General features: G+C 33.4%; 1 protein-coding gene across 1 annotated transcript in view; it reads left to right on the plus strand.

Moving 5' to 3' along the window:
• Positions 1–9368: 9368 nt before the first annotated feature.
• The window catches only part of LOC130892559 (uncharacterized), a 103433-nt gene continuing 93616 nt past the window's right edge, over positions 9369–19185 (plus strand). Inside the window, exon 1 of the mRNA XM_057798023.1 lies at positions 9369–9502. The gene's annotated coding sequence lies outside the window, so the exon portion shown is untranslated. The remainder of the gene's footprint in view (positions 9503–19185) is intronic.

Consider the following 19185-nt stretch of genomic DNA (forward strand, 5'->3'; position numbering starts at 1 on the left):
ATATGTGGAAATACTAATACACTATTCAATTCCTCATAAAGTTTTGTAAAAATATATTCTGATTTAAATGCATTCAGTATATGGCAGTGGGCAGTCATGAACCTCTGTGTACATATACTTTCTGATAAGGCCTTCGTGACCCTCTCAAAACTATCAAAGACACATGTCCTTCAAAAAGGTTCCTTGAATTTCATCTTTCAGCTAGAACATTGTAAGGCTTGTCCAAAATTTTGCACCTTGCATATTTGATTGATTGGCACTCAACTCTGGCGTGGTGTGAAGTTTTTTCATTCTCCATGCACCCACGGCATTCCGGATCTTCTGTAATCCATATAGCATGGATATGCCGTCATGCCGGAACAGTTGATTAATAAGACATACAAAAGGTTCATCTACGTGTACCTTCAGTTGTCTCATGTCAGGTGCTTCCATTTATCTCCGTATATACTTTTGGCTATTCCAAGATTGAGCTCTGGCGGTTTTGCTGATTCCAGTCTAGCGCGCGAATCAACTTCGTCATTATTCTTATTGCTTAGTAACTGGGAAACCAGACTAGCTGGACATTGCAGATATCACTCACGAGTTCATGTAGGACTTTCTGCAATTCAGTACAAACCTAGGGTACACCATTTCGGTTGTTATGGGTTTCATAGCAGCAATAATGTTTTAACAGATTGAAATTACGGTGTTCCTGTTGAGAAGACTCATTATCGTCGGACCATATTCCGCTCAAGGTAATAATTCGACACAAGCGAGAAAAATCGGTTTATCTCGCAGTATTCTGCGTCTGTTCCGGCCGAGTAATTTATCCAGGATCCATCCATATGCTAAGTGGTCTCCTTATTTCGTATTGTGGGGTTGAATCGTTTCATTACTGTCATCAAAATGATATTCTACTTTAGTTCCACTTTTTCTATACAGGACCACTAGACGATTGCACCGTATGTTAGACTATCTTTCTATATCTGAATAAAGCATTCGAGTGGTTTGGGACCTAAAGTAACCCCTAGATACTTCACCGCACTGTGTACAAAAGTTGAAAAAATTCTTTCACAAACAAAAATAAATAAGTCTTCGGATGAGTATATAAGCTTGTTTTATTTAGATCTGTGATTGATTCGTAAACAACCAGATACCCCAGGTTTTGAGACAAAACTCCACCTTGTGGGCAACATATAGCCACCACGCCACCAATAACAACCGTTTTGTTCAGCGGACTCATGTCGTTGAGAGAGTATTGCCCCTTTCTATCTTATCAAAGAGAGATCAGTGCCACGTCTCTCGATTATCTGGAAAATTCCTTCGAAAGGAGAGCAGTCAATTGCCCCTTAAATGTCAAGAAGAGAAAGAGAAAAACACATCAAATCAGTTGAAAAATTGTCTAGTCTAGATAAATTAGACAGCTTTTCCACCAGAAAATTGCCCTGTCCAAAAATTATTCAATAATGATATTCAGATCTTACCCAAGACATAAAATGTGTTATAAAGCCATAGTTCAAAACACTGTGTTACTACAACCGTAAGTTGCTCGAGGTTTTAATTTTATATAAAATATAATCAGAGGTATACCACAAACAAAATTAGCTAGAAGTACCAAGTTATTGACACGGCAATGGACTGAGGAACGTCGCATCAGGAACATCAACGAATGAATGAATTGTTCATTAACGGATGAGGATGGGTTTCATTTGAGTAACTGCAATGTATGTATCTTGGTTTAGAGGAAATACAGCCGGATATATATTGAACAATTCAAGGCTCTCTAACTATCAGATCATTGAGGATCCTGCCCAGAACGAGATTTTTATTAGAGCTGCTGAAAATCACATTGTATTTTCGTTAAAACTTTCGAATTTAGAACTCAATTATAACTTCATAGTTTTTCTGTGTTCATAGACTTTCATTTAGTTTTGCAATAAATTTGTCTTCATAATTATATAATCAGCATTGAGCAGTTATCAGTGATTTACCAACACAAAATTTTAATCGTTATTAGTATCTCAAAAAAGCAAAAAGTACAAAAACTGCAAGCTTCAGCAACTTGTAAATAATTTTGCTATCAAGAATTAATCATAGATAACGTTATCTTACACCTTCAAAGTTCAAAAAACAAAAATAAACGAAACAACCTACCGCATGTACCCACTGATATAATAGGGTGAAAAGAATCTTATCATATAGTTATTACCCGATTACTTCGTTTAGTTTACGAAAGGCAGTGAACGTGATCGGGAATATTGCTCGAATATTCAGATCATAGTTTCCTAAAAGCCCTGTAGACTATGTACGGATGGCAAACAGTGTATTATACCATGATCCGAGCTATTTTGTTAAAATAAAACTAATCTGTTAATGTAACACCACGTGTATTTATTAAAACCTGTTAACAAAAGCCGCGTATTAGGATCGTCTTTTCTCGAGTCCAAAACACTGGCCTCAACCCCCCATGCGTGTTGAGCCAATTAATTGTAACTTTTAATTGACTTGTACAAAGGTGGCGGGATAGCTATGAAATAAATATATAATTGATAACCTATATAATACATCTCCTCCTATAAGTTTAGTTTGTCCGGTTTTTTTATCACACGACCACATCTGGTTTTGATATCATGATCTAAAACTTTTGGACTGGATAATAAACATTCAGGGGGAGCCTCCAGCAAAGGTTTTTCATTCTTGAGTGACACAGCAGGCTGAACTAAAGGTTCACTACTACTCTCATCTATGTCAGGCTCGTTGCTTTTAGACACATACTCATTTAGGGATTCCTTAAGGTCAATGCGATTACGCCTAATCACATTACCAAAGGAATCTTTCACAAGGTTAGATCTCGGAGAGCTATGCTTGGAAACAATTTGTGCAGGCTCCCACTTATTCTTTACATGGTCAAAAATTGTCACATTGGTTTTAGGGTCCAAAGGTTTTAGATCTTGTCATAGTAAGACCTATAAATATTCTGTCTTCGTAATAGTTTCTCAGAAACGTCTTCACAGAGTTTCGGGTGCAAAAGACTGGAATTGATAGGCACTTTTGTCTTGCAAATCCTGCTCATCAATAACTCTGCTGGTGAATAGCCAATATACTTAAGTGGTGAATTTCTGTATTACAATAAAGCAGTGTGTATATCAGAGTTTTCTTTCAAACATTTTTTTAGCATATTTTTACCTATATCTACCCCTTTTTCTGCCAATCCATTAGATTGTGCATAATACGGGCTGCGCAAAATGATTTCAAAATTCCAGTTTTTTGCAAACGTCTTAAAGTCTCTACTATCAAAAGGCACGTTATCAGTAGTTATTTTATCTGGTGACCCATGAACAGAAAAAATAGACTTTAAAGCTAAAATAACTGATTTCGCCGACTTGTCTTTAATTTGAGTGGCTTCCACTTATATCGCAGCAAAGTCCAGCCTACTAATATCTAAGTACGAATGTACGAAATTTACTCAAACTTTTATATCAAGTTTTTACACCTGACACCATGTATTATACCATGATCCGAGCTATTTTGTTAAAATAAAACTAATCTGTTAATGTAACACCACGTGTATTTATTAACACCTGTTAACAAAAGCCGCGTATTAGGATCGTCTTTTCTCGAGTCCAAAACACTGGCCTCAACAACCCCATGCCTGTTGAGCCAATTAATTGTAACTTTTAATTGATCGTACAAAGGTGGCGGGATAGCTATGAAATAAATATATAATTGATAACCTATATAATACAAACAGTGGTGAGCAAGGTTATTTTATAATGTTTTAAAAAATATCACCTTCAAAATTCAATATTCAAATTGACCTTCATAATCTAGTTGGCATATATATTTATATATAAATTTGTTTAATTTCTTATTTCTTAGACCTTTTATATATTTATATGTTTATTCTTCTAGATATTTTTGATTTTAGGTCTCTTCTGTTTTAAAATTAGTTTTTTTTAAATAATTATTTAGAAGAAACATAAAAATTGACTTTTTGACTTATTCCTGTCTTTTTCAAAATATGATATTGGCACCAGCAATTTGTATATTTATATTAATCAATAGATCATCTACAGCATGGATATCAAAATAAGAATAAAATCAAAATAGAAAATAAAGAAAATGAATTTTTCCTTATTTCTTACATCTTAAATATGTAGCAGTGATCAATTAAATTATTTGTAATTTTATTATAATTTACAATATAGAACCATAAATTTTTCTTAAACTATTTAGGTCTTTTTTATCATTTATAGCTTTTTCGTTCTTATGAATATGATTTCGTTCCAAGAATTTTTGGATCTTTATAATTGAATTTATGTTTTTTTGACATTTCATGGTTCGTTACGCAGTTTTATTTTTTTTTATCGTATTGATGACCTTTTAGTCTATTTTATAAATACTGAGATGTCTACCTTATGTAGACAGCGTCACAATTAGTACAAGGCACTTGATATATAATATTATTTCTTTTGTTTTTTGGTGTTTTAGATTTTAATTTAGTGAAATATTTGGATAATGTATTATGTCCTTTATGATATGATGATAGTTATTGGGAAAGTCCTTGTACATATAGTAAGGAAAAATGTTTTATGTTTTGATGTTTCGTTTCTGTTTTGTTTTTTAATTGATTGTAGTATCTGTTTATCCTTTTCTTGAATATATTATTCATCATTTTTCCGGATAATTATTTTCTTTTACTACAGATTTTGCTTCCTGAATGGCTAAGCAGGATCTGATAGTTGGATAGATCTATCGGCCAAACTTATTACTGCCGCACCAAAGAATCAAATTGAAAAATTCATTTCTTATAATAAAAAACCTCAATTCACAATCGAAATCGAACAAAATAATAAAATCAATTCTGTTGATATCACATTATATAAAAATAACAGTAACATAAGAGCAGAATGGTATACGAAACCAACTTGGTTCTCAAGATATTTGAACTTCAATCTGTGTTATCCGATGTCACAAAAAGCAAATCTGAAAGAAAATAATTATCCGTAGACACTATCACTGCTGATTTGAGATCTTTCTCTATATTTATTTGTACCAAGCTAGAAGCCGCTAAATCTGATGAAGAGGTGGTTGTGTACAAACAGGAAGATACTCAGCAACTAAAAAATTGAGATCCATACCCGACTTTCCCGAACCGAATTGGTATGATGCCGCATATGATTTCGCAAATGTACTCGTACCCAGTAGGTACCCATTTGAGTTTACAGCTTTTCACTTGGAACGAACTCTGATCACACTATTCTTCACAATAGGAGAAAAGTATGACCTTGATATGGATATTCGAATTTGATTAATTGGTCTCCTAAGAACGAGTTATATTTATAGACTTCATTTCATAAACTACTCGTAGTTATAATTCTGGCAATGAAATCCGGATCTGCATGAAAAATATCTTTTAATACACGTAGAATTTTATAAAGGAGCACGGACCAACACTTATGGTTTCTATGGTTAAGAACTTTAAATTATTGGGCAGTGTGGCAACAGAAAGGAAGGTCTGTTGTATCGGTGAATATCAGAAGAAATAAGACCCAATCACTTGACCGTCATTTGTTCAATCACGCAAGTGGATTTCCGTACTAAATTCAAGCTGGTTACCAATATACGAATGTTAGAGTTGTCTGATGTGTACAATATTTGGCTATGTTGTAGGAAGTCAAATTCAATTGGAAGGTTACATTTATAAGCAAACAGATCGCTTCCTTTGTTTCAATGAGCTGGAAGTTATGTACACCAGCTTTATAGTCATCGTATGACCATATCGTGTGCAGTGTCAGAACCCGATATGACTGGCCCGTATTCCATTGTGTATAGTGATGGTAAACCTGCTACTGTTACCTAGGAACGGTCAAAGTGACTACCCACACTGCTGCACAATCGATAGCACTGATACGGGAAACTTCTGGAAGATGCATAATTTCTTGAAGCTCCAATTTCATCTATTCATCGCATTCCTTTCAATTCACACCATCGAATCCCTACCTATGAGGTAAGTTGAAGGAGAAAGCGGTACACAGTCTCAACTCTTAATGATTTTCATGAGACTCTCTCGTTTTTAGGAATCTAAAGCAACCTGTCAGCTTCATTTCAACAACGATGAAAGGATAGCGAATAAACCTACATCTGCAAAGCAGTCCAAATTTCCTCAGTGTTGACGGAATACCCATTAGTTGGGGAAAATATACCTATCCAGGATGACTCCTAAGTCCATTGTGGTTCTGCCTTGCAATGAATCCTCTCTAAGAATTTTACTTTGTGACAAGTCATAAGTTTTTTTATATTTATACTGTAAATGTTTTTGTCCTTTACTTATTAGTTAACATCGTTCATTGTTACTAGCTTTGTATTTGAAATTATAACATTTTCTAGAACAATAAAGCATATTAAAACCTCTGCAGATCGTCGAATGAGCATCCGGAGGATTGCTGACGCTGTAAACGCCGATAAAGAAAGGGTTAGAAAAAATTTACACGAAGAATTACACATGATAAAAGTTTGTGCGTAGTTGGTGCCCAAAAATCTGACTCGTGACCAAAATCTCTTGGGTCAAGATTTCCTTGAAGGCTTAGAAAGGTTAGAAAAAGAACTGTTTTGAAAGGGACCCGATTTGAGTCGATGGAATTGGTAAAGCAAAAAACGGCAGAGCTACTAAAGGCACTCACCAAAGAAGACTTCCAGCACTGCTTTGATCAATGGAAAAAACGAACGGAAAGGTGTGTGGCGAGGGGAGGGGAGTAAATTTAAGGGGAGCATTCGAATAATTTAGATAATTTATTAATAATTTTTATAATAAAGCCCATTTTCGTAATCAGTCTCGTTATTTAATAGCCAGATCTCGTATATGAATTTATAAATAGTGAGAGTTTCTATCAACGCCACCAATATTTACCTTGCGTACTCTCATATGAATACGTATATAATTGTGGTTAACTATATCAACTTTTTCAAAATTCAAAAAATCATATGGTTCATTATCGATTACTACAATTAAATATCGCGAAAAGTTGATTTTAACAAGATTTCGGTGCCAGAAATCATATTTTTGACAAAGTGTAGGTTTATTAAATTATAGATGACATGAAGTTAACTGCATATGAGTAGTTTGTCAACAGGCCGCCGACGTTTGAAACACTGAAGGTTAACCTAATATTTATACACAGAATATTCAACATAGAACACAAATAACAGTTTGAAATTGCCAGATGAGAGTCTAATGATTTCAAGTGGAATATTGAGACATTGTTGCAAATATTATTAGATTAAAATATTTGTCTCAATTTACGTTAAATATGTGTTTGTTGAAAATAATGTGGCAAACGCTATTGTAGAAAGAAAAATTTACTATATAAAATGGTTGTTCTATCAAATTTTGGAAATAAAAAATTACTTGCAGTTACAGCGGTCACAAAAATTACTTTTCGTTCTTTTTTCTAACTAAAATGGAATTAATAGATGTATGTAACTAATTTTTCAGTTTCAAAATTATCCAACTCAGCTATATCGGTTTTGGATGCGTCTTCAATGTCACACACCTTTGAAAATCAATATCTTTTTATTTCATTTGTGGAATTGGTAACGTCGGAGGTCAGACGGTATATTAGAATTCTTAATTTTACGTATTCGTTTTTTTTAAGATCCTCTTGTATGAACAGAAGTAATAGTCACTTGAAACGTAAATACAAATTTGAGCTCGTCAAACATACATTTAAAGTTCAAAATTTCTGGAGAAAGTTCTTTAGGGCAATATCTCAAGTACCTTCAAATTTCTAGAGCCTATGAGTTGCTAAGAAGTGTCAATAATTCTTGTAAAGAGAAAGGAAAAAAGCCGGAAAAGTAACAATGAGGATACAGAGCTAATATAAGGAACATATCATCGAGGGTAATTAGAATTAAAAGGAATATTTCACGTCATACTAGTATATGGTGGTAGAAACTGAAGAGGAGGAATTTTACCAAGACCTGCAGGCGTGTATAAATGAAATAAGGAAAGAAATTGGAAGAATAATTATAATGAGAGATTGGAATACACTAGTAGAAAATGTCAAAAATCTAGATTTACGATTCATGGGAGGAAAAGTAGACGAAATAATAAACAAGATCAGAAGAAGAATTATTGAATTTTTCATTAGCAATGAATTGTTAATAGGAAAAACACGTAAAGCAAAAACTACAGCAAAAATTATAATAGATTACATAGCGAATACATTTGAGATGAAAAAAGGATAATTGGAGAAATAGTAACAATACCAGAAGCAGAAATAGGTACAAACCACTGACAGATGAAATCAGTACTGGAGATAAAGAAATCAGAGAAGAGAAGAAGAGAACAAAGGATATGAGGGAATTTCTATATATAAGTTGAGAACAAAGAAAAATAGAATAAGAAGAAGGCAACATGGAACAATTATGTTAAAAATAAACGTGAAGAAAATAAGAAAGCATAGAAAATTATATAAAACAAGTCAAGAAAATAGAAAAAGTAGATATATGAATAAAGACAATAAAAGACCTGACAATGAAAGTAAATATCAAGAAATGCAAAAGCATGGTAGTGAATCAAAAAACAAGAATATGAGGAAAATTTAATAATGAAAGGAAAAGGTACAGAAACAAGAACGGAAGACGGAAAAATAGATATAGAAATAGCAAAAGAAAAGTAAATCAAATATACTATGCTCTAAATAGGACCATTTTCGGGAAAAAAGACATAGGTCAAGACATAAAAATAAAAGTTTACCACTCGATAACTGTACCCACATTAATATATGGAAGTGAAACTTTGGTACTGAACGAAAAGATAGAGAAGAATAGTAGCAGTGGAGATGAAGGAAAATAGGAAAATAGCAGGGAAAATGAGGACGGATAGGATAAGGATTGGAGTAATTATAGAAAAGCTCAAACAGAAACCAATAGGAAACAAAATATTTCAAATATGTTGAAACTGGTACAGACACTTAAAGAGAAGAATACCATAAAGCCTAATAAGAAAAGGTACAGAAGTATAAGGAAAAAGGAAAGGAAGGCCCAGTAAAAATTATTTAAATAAAGTAGCTCAGGAAAGGGGAAGACAAGCTAAAACGATACAGCAGATAAATGAAGTAGGAAAGGATTTATTTTCACTTGATGAGACCGAATCTTCATTTTTTCATTTTCATTATTTTACTAATGTCTATTTCCCGGTAGCTTGAATTTGAATTGAACAAACAGTTTTCCTTGCCAAATTTGATCATTTTATCGTAAATGTTTATTAAAAAATCGTGATAAATAGGCATCACGGTCTGATACTACTTCTAATTTTTTTTGGCATTGTGCCCGTAGAACTTTTGATTCTCGAGGCAACGTCCGCGTGAACTCTCCAGCCGGTTTTTAGTTTTTCATCTGGTACACTTTAGTTTCAGTCGCGATTTTTCCAGGTACATTTAGTTGTTATAAGTGCTGCAAAATAATGTTTTTTCATGCTGAAAATATGAATAAGTGTCTGTGTTATGAATGAAGTTGCTAGGTAAGTTACATATAGATCGACTTTTATGTTATCAACGGTTTTTGCGTTTTTTCGTATATTTGCCGGTAACAGTTTGCCGACTAACATAGAAAATCAAATAAAAATATTATCGAAAGTATTCAAAATTAATTGAATGTATGTTAAACTAATAGTTATTTTCTATACTTTACTTTTTCGAATCAAATTTTTTGTAATGAGACTGTAACTCTATATAAGAAGCTGGATTACTGTCTTATAGTTTATTGTTGCCTCTAAGGAGCTCAAGATAACGAACATATAGGGTGTGTGTTTACTTGATAATGGCCGACAACTTTGCTAGAATGGATTCAAAAAGTTACTAACAAAAATTGTAGACAATAAACATAACAACTTTTTATAACGAAACCACTTTGTATATGAATAAATAATTATATCTCGATTTTCTCAAATGTTTAAAATGATTTCGATTATATTTTATTTTATTTTTTCAATTACATTTGATGCACTTTCAATTTGATGCAACTGTGTTCACTGGTTCACTGGTTACCTTATTTCCTATTTTCGGCCATTTGTTTGATGAACGAATTTAACCAGGCTATGGAGTATCCAGTTATTAACACGAATAACTACAAGAAAAATGTTAATAAGGATCAGAAACCATGCAACATATAACATCTGCTTCTAGTGTGTTAGCTAATACCGACTATCTACACCGGCATAACAAAGTGTGCAATATTATCCATCAGAAACTGGCGGTCTTCTCAATACTTATCGACTGTATCACAAGTACCAGCCGCAGAAGGTGCTCGAACATGACAATTTTAGACTCTACTACGATAGATCCATTATCACCGATAGACAGGTGCGAATAGCACACCTGACATCGTGGTGCTTGATAGAAGTGTCAATTCAGTCCTTCTCCTCATAACGTACTCAACAAACACCAGGAAAAACTGGCCAAATACGCGTGGTACAATCAAAAGGCTTTAAATGCCACACAGTGCGCAAGTTTATAATGTGAACGGAGCCTAATTCATTTGATACTTGGTAACTGGGATAGGTAAATAATATCGGTTCTAAGCTGAGTAGCGCATAAGACTTTCGCATTACAATAATAATTTATATTTATGCGCTCCTACTCCAGAGCAACCAACATGGAGACTAACCTTACTACCTACGTATTTACTATTGACCGTGATTTTGTCGAGATGTATCAAGAACTGCACTACTTAATGGCACAACGAATAGCTGACCAAAGAAGAAGCCTTGTGCATTCGGTGAAACCCACACTAGCGAAGAAGAAATAAACACCGAAAATCACACCATTCCCGTTTTTGACAACAACGCTCAACCAAATAGCATTGATGAAGTGTATATGGAAGCTCGCAAGGAATTAGCCAAAAAAATTCTGATAGTATCATTGCAGAAGTAAACTCATTAATAAAAAACATACACATTCACTTATTTATTATGGAGCTGTTGCAATAATCCGTCAACACAATAAGCAAATATACGTGACATCCACTAATAATAATGTACTCACTCATAATATACTCATATTATCCGACAGACGTTGGAACAGTATTGGTACTCATCATGGTCAACTCCCAAAAACCACGAGAGAAACTCCTGTAAAGCAGCCGAAGAAAATTGGTTGAATATTTCCCCATGCATACAACTGTGAAGTACCTGGCGTAAACAATATCCAAAAACTTGTGGTATAAGAAATTCCCAGCCGTACACAAGGAGCTAGCGAAAACATTTAACCACCTCTTACTTATACCAGAAGCTATCCCAACGCTTTTAACACTAGGTTCTACTCATATGCTCCCAAAGAGCTCCCAGACGAATGACCTCAACCAGTATCACTAACAGAATTTATAGGCACGTCGAGGGAAATAACATCTTAGCGGAGGAACAAAAAGGTTGCAGAATAGATCACCAAGATTGCAAAGAACAACTGTGATTCTTCGACAAGCACAGAAAGGTCACTGGAATATACACATTGATTTCGTAGATTACAAGAAAGCGTTTCATAGTATATCTCATTCTTGGCTTTTGAAGATAGGCTGATTGAGAAAGTCTAGCTACCCAACTATCGTCAGCTTCATTTCAATAACGATGAAAGGATGGCGAATAAACCTACATCTGCAAAGCGGTCTAAATTCCCTCAGTACTCAGAAAATACCCATTTGTAGAGGAATATATACCAGGGTGACTCCCTTAAGTCCGTTGTGGTTCTGCGTTGCAATGAATCCTTTTTAAGTATTTCACTTTGTCATAAGTTTTTTTTATATTTCATACTGTAAATGTTTTTATCTTTTACTTATTTGTTAACATCGTTCATTGTTACTAGGTTTGTATTTAAAATTATGAATTTACGATAACAATAAAGCGTATTAAAACCTTTCCTTAATACAGTGTGACAATTTAATATACGAGGTCTGCCTATTAAATAACGAGACTACGCGTCTAGAGGGCGCCCTAGACGGGTGGGGTAAAAAACGAGTAGTGCGTTGGATAACTAGACATCTTGTTTATGCACGTCCCAAAACACGATTCCGTCACTATTGTAGTATTTGTGAAGTAGCGATTTGAAACGAACGGTTTTTTTCTCGTGCCGAAAACCATGTATGAAAACGAAAAACAAGAGCAGCGTATCAATATCAAATTTCTCGTTAAATTGAAAAAACTTCGACTGAATGTTATAAATTGTTGGATGAGTCCTATGGGGACAATTCTCTATCTCGTGCGCTTGTTTTTGAGTGGTGTAAGAGCTTCAGTGATGGCCGAGAGAGCACTGAAGATGACCAGCGCCAAGGTCGTCCTGTACTGTATCAACTCCGGAAACAGTAACCAAAATCAACCAAATTGTGCGTGTAGATCATCGAATGAGCATCCGGATGTTTGCCGAGGTTGTAAACGCCGATAAACAAACGGTTACACGAGGAATTACACACGATAAAAGTCTGTGCGAAGTTGATGACAAAAAATCTGACTGCTGATTTGCGTCAACGGGTCTGCTCATATTTCCTTGAAAGGTTAGAAAAAGTAAAAAAAACATATGCTTTGAAAGGGACCTGGTTTGAGTCGATGGAAGCGGTAAAGCAAAAAACGGCAGAGCTACTAAAGGCACTCACCAAAGAAGACTTTCAGCACTGCTTCGATCAATGGAAAAAAATTATGGAAAGGTGTGTGGCGAGGGAATGGAAGTATATTGTAGGGGAGCATTCGAATGTAGAATATTTTTTATAATAAAATCCTTTTTCGTATATTCTCTGCTGTTCAGTATTCATGTTAATCGGCTGCAAATATTAAATTGTATTATTATGTAATAGTAACGCTTTAAACTAATGTTTGATTTCAGCATTTCAAGTTTGTTTTTCTGTCTGAATGTTTTTAGGTAGTAAACATTACCCACTTCTTAGACATACATCCATTCTATCGAACTTTATTTCTGATTATTTCTTACGAAAATAGTTTCTCTGATTGTATATAAAAAAGTTTAATTTTTGAGTAAACGGGAGTTATGATTGCGACTAGAGTTCTGGGAGCTAACCATTATTACTAGACTTTCCGGCAGCCGGAATTGTTGGAGGTCATAACTAAGAAGAACTTAACTTACAAACAAATTTATCGTTTCACATTTTTCGATAAACTGTTAATTTAAATTCAATCTATTACTTACTCGTCTAATTCATAAAATTGGTTAATGATCTATATGTTGATTAGATTATATTAGAATTATGAAAAAATGTACAATTTCTTCTATATTATTCCAATAAAAATTCCAAAATCTATGACGTATTAAGGAAAATTATATATATGTATAAAATAAATTACAAATTATAATTTACACTGACATATTTATGTGAATTTTATTTTAAAATCCGGCATTTATATGTGAAGGTCAAAGTTAAAAAAAATGCCACTATTAATGCTACAATTTCAGCAACTGTTGGATATAAAGTGCCAGGAAATAAAAATCAAGAATTATGATTCACTTGATGAAGTTTTCTGTTAAAAGTAACGGGAAATGTTACAGAAATATATAAAACAATTATTAATTTAATGAATTATTTAGGTGAATAATTAGCTATATACGATAGAAAAGTTTTATTTTTTGAGTGAAAAAGTTTGCGAAAAGAGCGAAGCTTGTGGAACAATTTTACAAATAAAGTTTACTTATAACACAAGTTTTTTTATAACTGTCCTATTTTGATTTGACAAACAGAAAGTATTTCAATTAAATCACATTGCGACATATTTTGTCTGTTATGTTCTGGATGATATATCGATTATCAATCATATCACCCTAAAATTAATTTAATCAAACATTTTGTTGTTGAACATGTACAGACCGTTTTAAAGAATCGTTAATGAAAGGACCCACAAAATCAACAGCTTCAATTGGAACAAGAGGCTGTAGATACCTCTATAAAACACAACTACAGTTTTGTATTACAAGCTACAATCAGATCATATATTAGTAGCATTTCTTTACTAAGATATATTGTACCTGGTGTCATCAGCAAATCAGGTAATTCTACACTGATTTAAAATTGGTTATATCGTTAATGGAAAGACTTGCATCAGATACCTAGCCTTTAGGGATTGGTAGACTTACTGGTAGATTCGTAGATGTACTTTTATATTCAACTAATACATTCTATGAAGATTCAAAAATTCTTGAAACGGAATCAAATACAAGAAAGAGAAAATTTTCAGAAATGTTTCAGATACATAGGAACGAGAAAGCCATCAATAATAGAAGGGACCTCAATAAGTCAAGTAAAATTCATAGTTCTATTTTAGAAATTTAAATGCAGCTATTTATTTAAAAATTTGTTTGATGGCTGCTACATAACTTTTAGATGTACAATTAAAAAAATATTTATTTTTATTGTGACAACAGATCTATATTTTGAATTTTTCGTATTTAATTATATAGATGATGTATTAATTGATATAATTACTCAAATTGTCAGTGTCAATCCATGTTTTGATAAAGAGCAAAATAAGTGGAAACGCCAATTTTTACATGTTATTTTAAACTGACTTTCATAGAAAAGAAACCCAAAATCAAGAAAAATTATCACATAAAACATATAAAAAGTCTAAGTAGTAATATAATAAAAGAAATATTGAGCGTAAATTTGAATATTTATTTTTAAAATTGATTAATTTAATATTTATTCAAAGAAACAACGAAATTTGAAACGACGCAATTCTTAACTAATTAATTACCGGATGATGAATACATAAGTATTCCAAAGCTCGGAAATATATTAGAGATAGTACACTTTAGTGTGTAATTTTGCCACCATCCCATTACAAAAAAGTTTCTTGTAAAAATTTTAAATTAATAGGATTCAAAATTCAATATTCAAATTGACGTTGATAGAAAAATTTGACGTGTGAATATTATTTAATCTATTATGGAAATTGTTTACATTAGATAACAACAATTTGTAAAATTAAATGAAAAAAAAATATTTCGTATCTATGCGTTCACAAGTCCGTTTAGATTTGATACCTCGTACGGAATCCTTAACTTTGAGTCCTTGCACACTTCTGGAATTTCTTCATTGTATCTCTTTTATTATAATTAATTATTTAAAGTCATTCAATCACTATGGCTTTCGATTTACCTGAGCAACGGATTCCTTTCACTTTATCCATTACTTGTTTGAGAGGGTGGATGTTTGGCCTTCCCTCTACAAATCCAAAATGATTACCTGACAGTCCGCCACTATTCTGGATACTTCTTAGCAAGCGTACTTTTAGCAGATGTTCAAGCAGTTTTCTCATGCAATTTAATAGGCGAATTGGCCTAAAATTCGGTTTATTCTGCTCACGTTTCCTAGGTTTTTCCAGTAGAAGCGGCCTAGCAGTCTTTTATATCTGTCTTAGTAATTCTTTCATAATATCCAACCATTCTCCTGTGACATTTTGGGCTATGCCCTGACAATTTCGGATGGTACATGATCGGGACAATCTTAGACATAGCGAACTTGTTAAAATTTTAGAACCATTGCTCCATATGTCACTGTTAACGACTTCGATAACTTTTTCCATGGCATCGAACATCTCATCGTTTGTATGGTGTGTCGCAATTACCATAGTTTTTGCAGAGTTGTGTTTTGTCCGTATCCGCACAGTTTTTTGCAACGTGTCCTACTCCCATATTCGAAAGCAGTGAATAACTGTCAGTCTCTTGTTAACTTTGCAGCTAGATAATCCCATACGAATCTTTCCTTCCTGGAATAGTTTGTTTGTAGTATATCTCGGGATGAAACCGTAGCAGCTTGTGCCTTCTCATTACTTGGTCTTATTGAGGTTACTTGGTTTCCTTCCACATTTTCTTTAGCCATGGACGATTTAACGAAAACAATCTAACCACTAAATTGCTTGTCGTGTTTAATGTATCGGCTTAAAGAGACACCGGTGTATCACTAAATGATTCTTCTTAGGTTTCGCCAACACCAAATAGAGGCATGTGCTGACATTACGAAAATGTTTATACAGATCCTCATAGACCCCTCTCAGAGGATACTTTACAAAATATTTGGGAATGAAACTTTTGCAGAGTTTGAAGTTGATACTGTTACTTATGCTACAGATTCCTCACTTTGGATAAGTCTTAGGTGCTTAAACTAACTAGCGTTGGAAAGATATGATGTATACCCCAAGACTTATAAGGTTATTGCAAGATGATCTTATAATGGGAAGTAGTACAATTTTTAAGTTAGGAGATGGTGGAAAAACAAAAGCTTTGGGTATGTTCTGATCTTCTTGTCTCGATTCATTCAAATATAACATAAGTTCTCACCCCTCCCTATCAGTTACTAAACGACTTGTGATAAGTTACATTTCTCATATTTTTGACACCTTGAGGCTTTTAGGTCCTTATATTATCATTGCAAAAATAATACAACAAAGGCTGTGGGCCATAATGATTTCCTGGGACGAATCCTTGCCGTCATACCTAGATACGCGGTGTAAGATTTGAGCCAATTGGAAGTACCTAGGTGTATCATGTGCGTAGACTGTAATGATCTTGGTATGTAAAAGCCAGAACGGCCCTTTCGAAAATCCTCACCGTTCCCAGATTGGAATTTTGTATAGCTCAACTCAGCTCGGTAAAACAATTTCTAAATTATTATTCAAGAGTGAATCCAGTATTTGCTTGTCCTGTATAAGAACCCAGCCTCATTCATTACAAAACTTTATCCAGAATTGTGTATGGATTCAAACCCCAACAAATCCCAGTGATTAGAAGCATGTTGCCAGTCATGATAACCCAGCTGATTTATTATAACCCATCGTGAACTAGACACCTTAGGGTTGATCGCAGCTTACGGCTTTGTTTACAGGTTTGTCTACATGAATTGAGTAAATTATTTTTTATAGAATAATATTTTAAATAGTGTGAACAACGAACTATACGAATACCAGCTTTAGAGCAAGATGCCTTTGTGATCCCACAACTAGCGTACACAGAATGTCACTACAATTTAACGTATCAACGACAACTATTCATAAAATTCTCGAGGAGCAACTTCTCAAGTAGAGGATTATCCAGCACGACGCTTGTTGGTTTTCTGATAAACAACGAGTTGATAATACATTTGTTGGAAAAGTACTGTTTACTAATGAAGCTGGTTTCACGAGACAGCTGATAATGATAATGATGATAATTTAAAAAAAGAATCAACATCGATTATGTGTTAATGTGTGGGCAGTAATAGTGGGTCCAATTTTTTTTTTTTTGATAATAAGCTGAATGATCAGCGATACTTGGAATTTATCCAAAATAACTTCCCACCAATGTTATGTGATATTCGTCATTCGTCTTCGCACAGACATGTGGTTCATGTACGATGGAGACCCTCCTCACTTCTTGAATGCTGTAAACAATCATCTTATTTACATTTTTCCTAATAGGTGGATTGGTCGGGAAGATCCATTTGCATGGCCAACAGATTCCTCTGAATTAAATAGAATGGATTCATATTTTGGGGATATCTCGAAAGTTTGCTACGTGCAAACCGGTAAACACAAGGAACGAAATTATAGATAGAATAAACTGACTTCGGAAATGTATATTGCAAGGTGCCAACTTCGAACATTCATTATAGTTTTTTTTTTTGTTTTTTTGTTCTTATTTGATACGTTGTAGGCTAAGCAACTAATTTTTTTTACATTACAATTTTTTCTTTATGTAAATAGCACGATGTTCGATGGTGTGCAGTTCAATTAGAAATAGTTGATTGTATTCCAATATCTCCTGCTATTTTTTTTCAGAATGTCTCTTTATGGCGAACGGTTTAAGAAAAATTAAAAATCTACATATCTCTAAACCATAAATTTTATCGAATTAAACAAAGAGTATCTTTTTGTTAAAAAATCTATTGAAAAATTCAATTTTACTATCTAGATTAGATTGTACAGATTGTCCCTGTAAAAGTTTCGGATTGTAAATCATTGGGCATGAGCCGCCACTGGCCTTTAGATAGTAGTAGTGTAGAATTATTTATAAGAACATTACATGGACATCGTAATCATTCAATAAAAATTAATAATGTTCCAATGTATAATTTAGTAAATATACTTAGTTCTGACTTAGCAACTTTAAATGCCTATCACTCAGACGAGAAAATTTTTTTGTCACAGCATTAATTCACGTTATCTACTCAGTTTCTTGTCAATAATAAGTATTTATAAAGCATAAGCAATTTTATAATTTTTTTTCTACGTCCGTTATGACATTCACGTTTTTTTCATACATTTACATTCATAAAGAATAGACAAAAAGCGTGAAAAAAAAGTATCGTAGCGGTTCATTCATTCAAGCTTTTTCGTTAAAAAAATCAAAATAGTGGACTGTGAACGCTTTCTTTTTCATGTCAATTCGTTTCTTCGATTAACTATCACACTTTTATTTCTTGATATTCGTTCAAGAGAATCCGTTTTGTGTCTAATTAAAAGGAGTGTAGTATTATTATTAGTGATGGAGAGTAATATTGAGGAAAGTTTAAACTGCAACAAACTATGAATCTTCTCCTTGAGAAATCTAGGGATCAGTATTTAAAGGAATATAATTCTTTTTTGGTGTGGCGTACTAAAAAAGACATAAACAGTTTCACAGAAAGAGTGTTACTAACTTACTTTGAAACTAAATCCAAAATGTGGAAGTCTTCAACACTTTGATCGACTTGAACAAAACTGAAAGGCACCTCAATGGTAAATAACGACGTAGACATCAGTAAATACTCAAAACTCATTGGATATTTGAAAAATAAATCAGTTGGCTATAGGCCCAAAAAATCTAAAACAGTTGCCCGTGAAGAAATTGAGAAGTTTCTGTTGCCAGCTCCAAACGATTATTATCTCATGCATAAGGTATGACAGCAAATAATTTTAATGTAACCTTAGATGTAACATCTTTCAGGTTGCTTTGATATTAGGAACCGCAGTTCTGTCGAATAATACCGGAAATGTTTTTATTATCACGGTATCTGATACAAAAATTCATGTTGAACGTCGATTTACTGTTATTGGTGTAATATTTAACAATAGATTAAACTTGGTAAACATTTGCGGACGTCGAAAAATTTTGTATGTGTGAGTAAAGTAACTTTTTTTCACTCGTAGGAATTGCCGGTCAAATCGTCCTCCTCGTGAAGAAAAGTATTACTTCT

The sequence above is a fragment of the Diorhabda carinulata genome, chromosome 4 (genome assembly GCF_026250575.1).
Source record: "Diorhabda carinulata isolate Delta chromosome 4, icDioCari1.1, whole genome shotgun sequence".
NCBI lineage: Eukaryota > Metazoa > Arthropoda > Insecta > Coleoptera > Chrysomelidae > Diorhabda > Diorhabda carinulata.